The sequence below is a fragment of the Sceloporus occidentalis genome, unplaced genomic scaffold, assembly GCF_023333645.1.
Source record: "Sceloporus occidentalis isolate IW3139 unplaced genomic scaffold, rSceOcc1.0.p SCAF_4, whole genome shotgun sequence".
NCBI classification, from domain to species: Eukaryota; Metazoa; Chordata; class Lepidosauria; order Squamata; family Phrynosomatidae; genus Sceloporus; species Sceloporus occidentalis.
Genome location: NW_028316984.1, coordinates 90,818,099 through 90,831,629, shown reverse-complemented (window position 1 = coordinate 90,831,629; position 13,531 = coordinate 90,818,099). Strand labels below are relative to the sequence as shown.

Below are 13,531 nucleotides of genomic sequence, written 5' to 3'. Positions count from 1 at the left end.
CACAGCATTTCTGTGTGCACACAGTGACAAAACATTATCCTTTCATATTCCTAGAGGAAATGTTCTCCTGAGCAAGCTTTGATGTGGCAGAAAATGCCCACCCTCTACCATTTCTTCACCACTCCTGGATGGGCTCCAAGGCAAAGCCCCTCAAGGGCTAAGTGAAGGCCTTTTCTTTATTGTTTTTAAAGGCTTTGCTCACAAATCAGGCCAAAAGGAAAGGGCGGGTCCTTTGCACCAGAACTGAACCAACATTTTGACTCTCTTCTTCTGGGGATGTGTGCCACTCTCTTCTTGGTGCCTTGGCAAAATGAGAGAAATAATAATAATAAAGGAACCAAAGGACAGGCCCAGAGTGGTATATAATATTACAGGGGTCGGCAACCTGCGGCCCGCGGGCCGGATCCGGCCCGCCAAGGCCTTCCTGCCGGCCCCTGCGCAGTCCTGCCGCCAATTGCCACCGATTTCCCCCATTTTTGCGCCGCTGCGGCCGCCATTTTGTTTTTCAAAATGGCGGCCGAAGTCTCGCGTGACCTCAGGATGGCAAAGGTCACGCGAGACTTCGGCCGCCATTTTGAAAAACAAAATGGCGGCGCCCATTAGGAGGCCTGGTGCAGCTCCTGGAGCACTCCAACAGGGCTCCAGGGGCTGCAGCAGGCCTGCATCGGGCTCCACCTTGCCCTCTGCCCTCCTCCTCCTTATGAATAGAAGAGCAGGGAAAGGAGGAGGAGGAAGGAGGAGAAGCCAGCCGGCCAGCAAGAGCAAGAGCAAGAGCAAACCAGAGAGAGGTTGGTTGCTTCTTTAGGGGAGGGGGGGTTAGCCTTCTATTCTGAATTGCATTTTAGTAGTTTCCATACTAGTAACTTGTTAGTATTATTATTATTTATTTGCCCTTGGTGGTCTCTTTGCAAAAACTCCTTTCAGCTCCTTGTGCTTTTCTGGGTTGAGACAGTGGTGCATGCTTTCTCCCTTCTATTCTGAATTGCATTTTAGTAGTTTCCATGCTAGTAACCGTTATTATTATTATTATTATTATCACTCCGGGGGCGGAGCATGCGGCCCCGCCCCTGGAGGGTGGAAGCTCCACCCCCAGCATGTGGCCCCGCCCCCAGAGGGTGGAAGCTCCACCCCACTGCTTCAGCCCCCCAGTTGTCCAAGGGACAGCAACCCGGCCCCCGGCTTAAAAAGGTTGCCTACCCCTGTAATATTATAACCTAGAAGCCGGTTTCAATTAACCAGGGAGATTCCATACATAGAGAGATCTTGTAGCATCTTTGAGACTCACTGAAAGAAAGAAATTGACAGCAGGAGCTTTCCTAGACTTCAGTCTACTTCCTCAGATGCATTTGTTGGAGTGGAAGACAGAGAAAGACCTATCTATGCCACTGGTCTGTGAGGATGTCAATACAATTGCAGATCCTTTGTGTATGGAGATGAAGTTGCAGGTCCAATTTTAACGATGGTGGTTAGTGCACAAAGGCATAGGGAACTGGTCTTTGTCAAGGCAAGCCTATCACACTCTCTCAGCCTCAGGGGAAAAACCTGGCAAGAAAACCCCAGGCCAAGGGGGTCTCAGGGTGGCCCTAAGTCGGAAAGGACTTGAAGGCAGAGAAGAAGAAGTCCTTGCCCAAGGCCCCTCCAGGGCCAAGCCAGAGAGAGAGCCCTCCGGCCCCTTCTGCCCCCCAAAGGCGGGAGTGGTCTCCTCCTCCTCCTAAGGGTCCAGTGCCCAGGCAGAGCCTGGCATGGCAACCATCCCTCCCCTGTGGAGGCAGGCAAGGGAGCAGCAGGCGACGACACCCGGAAAAAAGGGCCTGAGAAAGAGAGAGAGAGAGAAAGAAAGAGGGAGGGAGAAAGAAAGAGCGAGAGAAAGGAAGGGAGCAAGAGGGTGGGTGGGTAGGTGGGGAGAAATGGGTTGCTAGGGGTTTGTTTTAGACCCCCAGCCAGGAAAGACTTGGAGAGCCTGCTGAGGGAAGTCCCTGCCTAAGGAGGGGAGGGGAGGGGAGGGGAGGGGAAAAGAGGGCGCTCCTGGGCGCTGCTGAGTCGCAGAGGAGAGGGGTTTCTTTCCCGGGAGGAAGCGGCTGCAGCAGCGGCAGCAAGGGCTAAAAATAAAGGAGACCATTCCCCGACCCACCCAAGACCGCCTGGCCAGGCCCGCTTCCTCTTCCTTCTCTTCAGCCGGAGGAGGAGGAGGAGGAGGAGAGGGCGCCTCTTTCTGCAAGCGGGAGTGGCAGCAGGCCCCAAAGCCCCCCAGGAGCAGCAGGCGGGGAAGGGGAAGGGGAAGGGGGCGAGGAGGTTGAGCCCAGGCCCCCATCACTGCTCCTGGAGGAGGAGGAGGAGGCTTCAGCCGTGCGCCTTTACGCGCAGCAACCAGGGTCTTGTCCCCATCGGAGCCCCCAGGCGAAGGCGGTGGTGCCAAATGTGGGGAGGGGGCTGCAAAGTAGGGGCCCCGCCGCCGCCGCCGCCTCCTGCTCCTCCCGGGCGGAAAGTGCCCCCCTGCCTCGCCCTGCAAGCGGGGAACTGACGGAGAAGGAGGCACCGGAGGAGGGAGGCCACTAGGCTCCCTGCGAGCAAAGCAGCAGCAGCAGCAGCAGCGGCGCCTGCGGGGATCTCGCCTTTCCCCCTCCACACACACCCTTGGCATCCCTCCCTCGGGACACGCGTTTGGGAGGGAAAGAAAGAAAGAAAGAAAGAAAGAGAAGAAGGAGAAGAGGAGGAAGAGGAAAGCCTCGTGGGGAGGAAAAGAAAAGAAAAGACGGCGGCAGGCAGGGGGTAAGGAAAACCCCCAAAGGCCCCCCTCTTCTTCCTCAGCCAGTTACTATTTGGGGGGGGGGGAGAGGGATGGGAGGGTGGCCGGGGCTTGGGAAGGGGCTTGTTGGCAAGCGGAGGACTGAGGGGAGGGAGGCCCTGGCTCTGTGGGCTCCTCCTCGGGCTCGCCTTTCCGCCGCCTGGGGCTGGGGAAGAGGGGTCTGGGGCTGGCCACTCCCTCCCAGCCCCCAATGAAAGGCCGGCTCCTTTGGCCCCCTTTCCCTCAACTCTGGAAGCAGAGTCTCCCCAGTGAAGCTGTGGAGGCCAAGCCTCGCCTGGGAGCCCTGGAGGGGGTGGCTGTGCTTCTCTTTTGAGTCTGAGAGAGAGAGGGGGGGGGGCTCCCAGACAGGGGACTTTGCCTCCTTTCCCAGGACCTGTCCTCCATTTGCCCCTTCTGCCCAGGAGGAACCCCCCAATGCCTCCTCCTCCTCCTCCTCCTCCTCCCTTGGGAGCACGACTGGGAAGCAGCATGAATTGACACATTTCTCGGAGGGTTGCTAGTTTATTTTCCTTTGGGAAGGTCCTTCATTTGGGAGCAGGACGAGCCCGCGCGAGGCTCCATCTCTATGAATGTGTGTACCCCCCCCCCCCGCCTTTTGGGGCATTTATTCTGGAAGGGCCTCTGTCTGGAGCAGGACGAAGCAGGGCCAATGGACATTTTTCTGAGCTGTTAACTTTTTCACGCCCTCCTTTTAGTCTGTCTGGAAGGGCCTCCGTTTGGAGCACGACAAAGAAGCGTGCCAATATATTATATTATACACACACACACACACACACTCATATATATAACCCCCCCCCAAAAAAAAAAAATCGAATGGACCTTCCAGAATAAATGGAGGACATGGCCCAAGTGTTACACACACTCAAAAGATATACCTTTTGAGTGTGTGTGTCTTTTCTTGGGCCATCATGTCCTCCATTTATTCTGGAAGATCCATTCGAAGCACAACTAAGCAGCCTGAATGTACATTTCTGTGAGCATCAGCAGATTTCCTGTGGTCGTGTCCTCCATTTATTCTGGAATGGCTTTCATTGGAAGCACCACAATGAAGCATGGATTTACATTTCTATGAGCGTTTGGCAGCTGTTCTGTGGGCATGTCCTCAATTTGTTCTGGGAGGTCCTCCATTTTGCGGTGCCTTGTCCTCCTTGATGGTGGGGAGGACATCTGGTGTTCCCAGTGTGGATGGATGGGTGGGTGGATAGGGCTTGTGGTTGAGGAGACAGGTCCCTCCTGTGGAAAGAAAGTGTGGGAGGGAGGGACGTCTCAGTGTGACAAGAAGGGTGTGTGTGTGGGTCTCTCTGAGGGAAATGGTTGGCTGGCTGCTGGGGGCAGAGCAGCAGTCTCCACATCTAGGGGTGTTGCCTGGTGGTCCACAGGTGAAAGGGGCTGGAAAGGGAAGGGAGTTGCCCCTGGTCTCCAAGCCTGGAGTGGGTCTCTCCTGGAGGTTTTTAGACTCCTCCCTCTTGTTGTTAGTTCACCCACACACAGATACACACACTGTTGTGATCAAGGGGATCTTTAAAAAATAAAAAGGCCATGATTCTTCCTCGAGATACTTAGATACTTAACACCAGCTCCATACACCCAATGTTGTTATTGTGATCATCATCACCATCATTTATTTCCATAGCGCCATCCACATACATAGCGCTTTACAACAGAATGAAACATTTAGAACCACTGGAATAATATAAAATAGTAGACTGAAAGGTAAGAAGAAAAGATACAGAGGAAAAAATACAATACTAAAAATGCAGTCGGAAAATGCAGTAGTAAACTACAGCTCAAAAAATAAAGCAACGCACGCAAAATACAGAATAAAACAGACCATTAGATCCCCTGTAGAAAGCGGTGCTCCTGTGTGGCATGTGCTGGGATGATGTGAGAACAGGGTGGTGAGTGTAGAGGCCACCTTATCGCAGACACTTCAGGGCTGGGGACCTGCCCATCTTGTTCACAGGAGAAGGGTTTTTCCTACATTGTACATTTGGTGTACCTCCAAGCTGGTAGGATGGGGGTTGGGGAGAGATGGGGTGGGAAGGCTAAGCATCACCTGCTTCTCTGCCTCCCTCCTAATTAGGTTTGCACTGATTGCTTTCAGTAAAAAACCTTCCTGCCAACCCAGAAAACATGGGGTTGGGTGCGGGAGAGGGATCGGAGGGGCATTGCATCCACTGAAACCTATAGCCAGCATTGATGCTTCCTTTGCCTGTTCGTTTTCTTCTTCCAAAGTCTTTAACCTCTCAACTCCTGGCTTTGTATGCATATTTTTGTTTTAAATTCCTGAGCACCTCTGTATTTATTCTCCCTAATTATTCGTGTTGTTGGTGTCCACTTGCTGTTTAGGGAGTGGTCTGGTTGAGAAGACAGTGAAGTAAGTAGCCCCCAGACTGCAGATTAAAGTGACTGTTGTCGCCTCCCCACCCATCCACCATATGATAATATGAGCATGGTGTTGTCTCAGATTCCCTTCTGTAGCTCTGAAAAAGGCTTTTATGAGAGAAAGGACCTATGTGCGGTGGTGTCACCTCTGAAGGAAGTGGCACACCCATTCTCTTCTATTCCTCCCATTGGGCTTCTTAATCCATCCCTTTGATCCTCTGTTGCTTTCCAGCTTGTAGTAGCCACTTGGTATGACGGTGCACTCACTAGGGAGGGGTTAGCATGGCTTCCTTCCTTCCTTCCTTGCTGGTTGATGCCACTCCCAGTGCTTGCAAGATGCCACTTCAGAATAGTCCGTGGCCATTTGTGTCCTTTTAGTTTGGTGGGTGGGTGGAAGATAGATTAGGATTTTCTGGTAAATATCCAAGTTATCTGCAGCGTGTCGACAAGGCTTTCTTAATCAATGTCATTTAGTCAAGTAGTGTGCTTTTAACAATAGTGACAACAAGGTGCTGCCTTTGCTCCTGAAGTTAATCTGTTGAAAGCAGGAAAGGGTGTGGGAAAGAAGGAGTAAAAAGGTGTGTGTGGACAGATTCACATGTGAGCCCTATTTCCCTTACCGAATGCAAATTGTTGGGTTGAGCATACACTCCAAGAGACAGCTTGTCCCCGAAATTCTTGTTTGTCTTTCTGAGCCCTTGTTTTGCACCTGTCTCTGATTGATGGAGCTCAGGTTTATTGTGAAAAACAAAATAGATTCCACAAGACCGAAGTCCGCCCATCTCTCCTTATCAAGTGCTGAGGGAGATCCCAGGTGCCTGGTTGTCCAGGATCTTAGAAATATCGTTCCGCATTATGAGAATTTGTTATCTGCCACCCTAAAGCACAGGGCTTATTAAATATTGGCTGCTGGATTTTGTTTTGCTGTTTTGCTTCCATTCTAAAGGATTTAAACTGGTTTCCATCCTTGTTTTAGACTGCTAAGCAATAATCTTAAACTAGACTGAGCTGGGATAGGAATGTATCTATCCCCACTAGACGCAGTGTGGGAGGGGTTCACATCCTGTTGCTAAAGGCCAGTGTCATTCCAGAGAATGGGGTCTGGCCAGTGACTAAGTGTGTTTGGGCTCCCAGTGGAACATGGTCTTGTTATTCAGAGCCCACCTGTGAGCTCCACCCATGGAAGCGGAAGTTGCCTTTCAAACCTCCCTTGTGTCCTGTTGTTCGCTCTTGAACACTTGGCAACTAGCACTCCACCAGTGAGGTGATCTTCATTTTGGTGAGGCTTGCCAAACATAACATCTGGGAACTGGCCATTTAGAAAAGAAGCAGCAGTAATTTTTAATGTACAAGATGTGCCTGATATAAAACTGAAAAACCTAAATACCTGGTCACTACTCAGACACTTTCAGCTGTAGTTTCTCATATGGGTAGTCTCCTGTGATGGTGGCCCTTTCTTGTCCCCCAAGAAGGGTTGCACCTCCTGATTTTTGCCCCCAAATCAGCCCTGGAAGTGACCAGAAGCCATAAGTCACTAACTTAAACAAGTTATTCCTCCATATGGAGGAAAGGTCACTTTTTGGGCTGCTGCTCCCAGGATATATTAACCCTATTGGTAGGGGGATTCTGGGAGCTATAGTTAAAAGGTAGCTTTCCCCAGGTTTGGGAAGAGTCCACTGTACATGCAGAGGAGTATTGTTTACCTCCATTTATATATTACACAATGCCCTTGTACTGCAGAGTAGACTCTGGAGCTGAGCTCTTGCTTAATTTGAGTTGTACCATGGCAGTTAAAGTTCTTCCATTCTTTGGGGAAGCAGAGATAAGGCATATGTATTCAACACATATTAACATAAGAGCATGGGGTTATTATTTACTTAGAATAACTTAGAATGTGTGAATGGGTGTTAAGGATTCTCCCACCTTGTACACACTTTTTCCCCACACCATGGGGTTTGCAACCCTGGTGTGGGGGGAAAAGAGTGTGCTCACCTGTGTACTAAAATGGAGGGGAAGTTGATTTGTTAGACTTGAGTGGCATCTGAAAGACCTATATCCCAGTCCTTGGAAAATAGCTGTTTCTTTACCAAGATGGCCATAATAGCATTGTTTATGCATGTGTGGCATATGAATGAAGTGTGTGGCTGAATGCATAAAGAGTTCATAAACAAGGAGTGGCTTTTATGGAAGATAGAAATTTTCACAAAAAGAAGGAAAAGTAGAACATTGTCCAAATACATTGGAATGAAAACCATGCAGACTGTTTCATACAACTTTTTATTAATTAATCTATTTAAAATTAAATGTAAACAAGATTATGATTATCAGGATTGTTATTAATAGCCATTTTATAAAGAGGAAAATTGATTAGGCAGTCCTTTTTGTAATCTCATTAAGGTTTCCTGAAATTCAGTTTTCTCATGGATACGCAATGCATTTCACTCTTTAGTTATAATAAGCCTGTTCCTAAGCAGTAAGTCCCCCCCCCAAAAAAAATCTCATTTGCACTTACTTGTGAGCAGACTTAAATAGGATAGTGCTGTTACAGCTTTTTTCATTCACTTCTTATTTATCAGGACTGGGGAGCTGCAAATAAATCTAGGTAGGCATTGTTATAAAGAGGAATAGTCTCTGGTTGTCACTAAAATAAATCCTTAAAGTGAAACAAAAATCCTACATTTAGTCTGCTATTTCTTGTACGCAAGACTGCCACTGTTATTACATATATTCTGTCACTGTTTTCCACAATTAAACTGTGTTGCACATGTTGATTAATTATGTTTTATGTACAGTAACTGTAATGGAAATTGAGCTCTACCAGTAATCTATTTTTAAAAAATTAAATGGAGTCGTAAGGCAAACTAACACAAATTTAATTTCCTGAAAAAAGATAGGATGAAGGTCTCCACAGCGTGATTGTTGAAAGGTGCGTTATCCTTGCACACTTGGGTGTGGCCATGCCTGTTTTCAGATGAGTAGCCTAAAGAAAGCTTTTTCTAGCTGACATTTTGTCACAAGGCATAGCTGTTTGCTGTGATGTACACAAGTCTTGCTTCAGCTTGGTGTCCTCCAGATGGGTACAACTGCAACTCTCATTATCCAGGGCATCATGACCACTTGTAATATTGGTAGTGTATGACTGCTTCACATGTTAGGAAAAATCTGAAAAAATCACAACTAATCCCTGGTTGCTAAGTCATTCCTTTCTTCTCTTTTGTTTGGTTCCTATTCTTCTCTTCTAAAATTTATATTGTACAGGAAAGGTACAGTATGTTATTAAAAGAGTTTTAAAGTTTTTTCTCCTTTCTCCTGATATAGCTTTGGCAGCTAGTTGTTTTTGTTTGTAAGGACATATATATTTAAAATAAACAAAACAACATTTGAAAAAGCATTGTGGACTTTCTTGTGGGATATGAGAACAACATATGCATAAAATGTTTATATTTGTTCGCTTGTATGTTTCATTAAATCTGCTATTTATCATAATCTGTATCCCATAAGCTCAGGGTATTTTACATTTTTAGAGCATCTATTTCAGATTCCTTAATAGAAATTCCATGTGCCCCACCTCTCCCTAATATCCTTAGTCTTGGTTTCATATTTCATAACAAGAGATGCATTTTAAAACAATAACACAAAAAGCCCCATTTTACGTTGCTATGGGGCGAAACTGCCCCTTTGTGCTGCCTTCTGGGCAGCTTGGGAGTGTGGCATTTACAGGACGCATGCCCCCAAGATGCCTGAAAGCTGGCTTCATGCCGCCCGGCTACCCACATGTGAGCCGGCTTCTGGAAGCTCCGGTAGCACAGTGTTTAGATGCCACATGCTGCTGGAGCCCGCTTCTGGTTGTGGCAGAGCCAAAAAGCTGGCTTTTTGCCAGTACAAAACAGAGCGGCTATTTGCTGCTTCTTTTTCAGCTGGCAAAAAGGCAGATTGGGGCTGCAGTGTGTGGTTGCTGTGGTCCCAGTCTGGTGTTGTCAGGGGTGGTCTGTTTCAACCCTTTGTTTTGTGTTTTGTCAGCACATACAAAAGGACCCCATGTTCATAATGTCAATCTCCTTCATTCCTTAATATTGCTTCCATTACCCTGTGGCTTGTTTAATTTTGCTGTCATTGAATTGAATTCCACACTCTCCAATTTCATAAGAGCATTCCAAAAACATGGTAGACACCAGAGATGACCACCAATATGTTCCTTTCCCATGCACTGGATTTCTCTGGTCTTCTTTAACTAGACATGCCCTACTGTGTCTGTTGTGCCCTACTGTGACTGCTGTTTTATTGAGACACAGATGACACTTGGGGGGGAAATGCCAAATGTGCCATGAGAACTAAAAGGTTGAGGCTTGCTGTTCTAATCCATTTAGAAATGGTCTTATTTTCTAAAGGAGTAATGCTTTCAACTGCAAGTTGCTGCAGCTGAAGAATGGTATCTTTGGAATCTGTAGTCCTGTGAGTTCCGCGAGATGATGTCATATACTAGTTGATACACAAGGGAACTTTATTAGAAAACTAAAGAGCACTGGGAGTTTGCGTCTGTAATGTTTCTTTTGTGTTGTAGCCACATATGATTCTTTGTCTCTTGCCCTGCCCGGTGCAACAGCCTACAACACCCACGATTTCTGGTCATACTGGTTGGGACTGATGGGTGTCGCAGTCCAAAGCTTTTGGAGAACTGTGTTGGAACCTTAGGAAGAAATTTGATTGCCAGTAGGATGTTAACCTACAAGTCCAGTCATGCTGTACAGTTCTCTATACATCCACTTAGAAGTAAGCCATACTGTGTTTATTGGGACTTACAGCCAGTTAACTGTGTGTTGTATAGGATTGCAAACATAGCCTTGTAGGTGATAACACAGAGTCCAAACTGTTACATCAACAAAAAATTCAGTGAATTGAAATGAATGAATTTCACCACTTTTATGGTTAGGATAGCAGGGACAGTGTTAATGTGATATGTAAATCATATACACAATACGTCTCTGAGTGCAAGTTTCAAAACTGCAGTTGGATGAAAATTGCAAGAAGGTCAAATACATTTAAGAATAAACAGTATCAGCCAGACTTAATCCCCTTCCCCCATTGCCATTCCCCTTTCCTCGTGTTTCTGTGTCTTATTTAGATTGTGAACCTGTCAAATGAACAATTTTTAAGCTGCTCTAAGAGACTTTGTGGTTGAAGAATGGAGTATAGATATACTAAATAAATTTTTGGAATTTATATTCTTTGGAATATTTTCAATCTGTGGATGCTTGAATCCGTGGATAAAAAAATCCATGAATAAGGATGGCCGGTGATAAAATGTTGTGCAGAAGTGCTGTTTAACCATCCTAGGCTCTCTGAAAAGGCTGACATCTCAGGTTTGTTTCCAGTGCTTGTTTGCTCAGCTTCTCAGAGGTTTTCCTGGTGGAATCCATCACACTTTTGTTGAAATGTCATTCTTTCCCAGATATTTCTGGAGAATGTAATGGATGTTGACAAGAATTTTAATTGAATTTGTGTTCTAATGTAATTTTAATGGGAGCTGTGACATTTTTCTTCTGGCGTTAAAGGTTGTTTAATGCCGCCTTTTGAAAATAACTGAAAATGTTCTGACATTTATGGATGTTTTTTGACTTGGATTGTGTATTGGAGTTAGATACTGGATAGGTGATTGAGTCATGCACTTGTCTAGTTTTGATGAATTGTTTGTTTCAGTTTCTTTATCATGATGGTGTAGGCATGTTGCCAACTGATTTGTCTGGTAGACCATGTCAATTCTGTCTGATAAGAACCGCCAGAGGAGGGCAGGCTACATGGGTGGTGGAGGTTGACATGGAAGTCCTAGAGGTTTATTGCACTTAGCTTAGAATGGTCCCTGAGTGTTCTTAAAGGGGCCATTCTGGGGATGGGAGGCGGCAGGGAACACTGTATATCGCACAGCTAGAATGCCACCACTGCTGAGCGTTCCCCTTCCGTTCTAGGAGCATTCTCCAGGGCCAATTTTTGGGAACGCTTTCTCAAGCGTTCTCGAAAATCAGCCCTCTGGAACACTTCAAGAATGGAAGGGGAACGCTTCGCAGCAGCGGCATTCTCGTTGTGCGATATACAGCGTTCCCCGCTGCCTCCCATCCCCAGAATGGCCCCTTTAAGAACACTCAGGGGCCATTCTAAGCTAAGTGCGATAAACTTCCTAGACTCTATCATGGGGCTTTCTTGGAAAGGTTTGTTTAGTGGGATTTTGCCTTTGTCTTCCTCTGAGACTGAGAAAATGTGACTTGCCCAAGGTCACCAAGTGGGTTTGAAATGATTGAGCAGGGATTCAAACCCTGGTCTCCAGCACTCCAGTCAGTCCAGTGCTCAAACCACTACACTACACTGGCTCTTGGAAGCTGCAAATGCTTCTTACAATTTTTTTCTAAAAGAAACAGGTATAAGATCACTGTGGAGGAGACTTTCATTAGAACCTACTACTCTATCAACCAGTTTATGACCTCACTCAGTGATTGGTGGTAGCACAAATCCAGGATTTGTTGGATGCAGTGGATTTTGCTGTTGTTGTCTGCCTTCAGGTTGTTTCCGACTTATGGCAACCTTATCATGGGGTTTTCCTGGCATGATTTATTCATGATTTATTCACGTTTGCCATTGCCTTCCCCTGAGGCTGTGATTTGCCCAAGGACACCCAGTGAGTTTCATGGCCAATCAGGGAAACGAACCCCAGTCCCCAGAGTCATAGTCTAACTAACAGACCAGTATGCCACACTTACCTGGATCCATTCTGTTCTAGGTTATGGGTCACACTGGGAACTCAAGAAGGGGAATGTGTGCCCTTGCTGTTCCTGCTGGAGTCTTCAGTGGCATTTGATGCCATCAATCATGTTATCTTATTGTTCTGCTTCACTGATATCGGCCTTGGGGGCAGGGGCATATTTAAGGGGTGCGGAGATTGCACTGGGTGATACCACTACTCCCCAAACATCTGCCTTTCAGCAGAAACTGGCTGTGGTGTTCACCTTTCAAATGCTGGAGGTGGTGTGAATGGGGCAAGGCTCAGTGAGTGGAGAAAGCAGAGGGCTCAGGTTTTTTAAAACTAATTTTTTAAACTAATGTTTAAATTTTTCATGATTTTCTTTAAGAACATCATATCTTACCAAATTTTAACTTTAACCACGTGAAACAATGTGCATGTAAATGCATTTAGGCTGTGTATATGATATTGTAATTTAAAGGAATAATTTTAATTTTGTTAGTTATGTCACAACTATTACTATTGCATTCAGTGATATATATGGAAATTATGATTTACAAGTAACATTAGTACAAAAAAGCATACTAAGGATTCTGTATTGTGTGGTATGAGAGGAGGTCAATGGAGGATGACATCATGTGTTACCACAATGGGCAATGCCAACCCATCGCTTGGGGACACTGTTTTGCATTGGTCTGGTCCTTCTTGGCCTCCTAGACATAAAAGTCTGTGGGGTTTTCCAAACTCAGTACTGTTCCCTATGCATTCAACATCTACATGAATCCACTGGAAAAGGTGATCCAGAGTTTCAGTATAGGGGTCATTGGTATGCTGATGATATCTGTCTATGGGTTGGAGCAGATGGGAAGCATGGCACAGTGTCCAACTGCACCACTGGTTTTGTTGTTGTTGCTGCCCCACCATGCATGAATACTGTCCCACAAACATGCTGCATGCAAACTCCACTTACCACCCACATCCTGCCCAGATGCCATTTCATTGGATGGCTGCTCCTTTGATCAGGCACACAGTCACACATGTGATGCTCCGCCAGTACAAGGTATTGGTGCATCGGTGTGTGAGTGATACATTGTCAAAGCACAGTCATGGAGCCCACCTCCACATGCCCCCTTCACACACACACCTTCCCAGTTGGACTGTCTGGTTTGTGTGTGTTGTAATGATATTCTTTGGAGTTGTCATCCTTTGATTTCTTTGCTTTGCCTCAGTCCTGCACTTGTGACAGGGTATTTATATGCAGAGGTGAAGATGCACATTTTCCAGGCTAAGTTGGACTATCCCAGCATTTTTTATTTTTTTTTTGCCTCAGAGTGTGGCTTCGTTTCTGTTTCTAGCTGCTTTCAAGGCATGCTTCGTCTAAATGCCCTGCCTTCAAAGTGGCTAGAAGCCACTTTATTTTGCCCGTCTCTTTTACCCTTTAATCTCTGGGTTTTTGGTTTGGTTTGGTTTGGTTAAGGGAGGTGTAGAAGTCCTGAATTTATGGTTGGCTGCAGTGAAGGATTGGATGTGGGTGAATAAATTAAGGGTTGATTCACACAAGACAGAAATTCTGTTTGTTATTAAGATAGTTAATCTGGGGTTAGGATTAC

The 13,531-nt window shown here is 46.3% G+C and overlaps 1 protein-coding gene across 1 annotated transcript in view; it reads left to right on the top strand.

Moving 5' to 3' along the window:
* Positions 1–2,019: 2,019 nt before the first annotated feature.
* HRAS (HRas proto-oncogene, GTPase) overlaps positions 2,020–13,531 on the top strand; it is a 66,321-nt gene continuing 54,809 nt past the window's right edge. The window contains exon 1 of the mRNA XM_089520858.1: positions 2,020–2,769. The gene's annotated coding sequence lies outside the window, so the exon portion shown is untranslated. The remainder of the gene's footprint in view (positions 2,770–13,531) is intronic.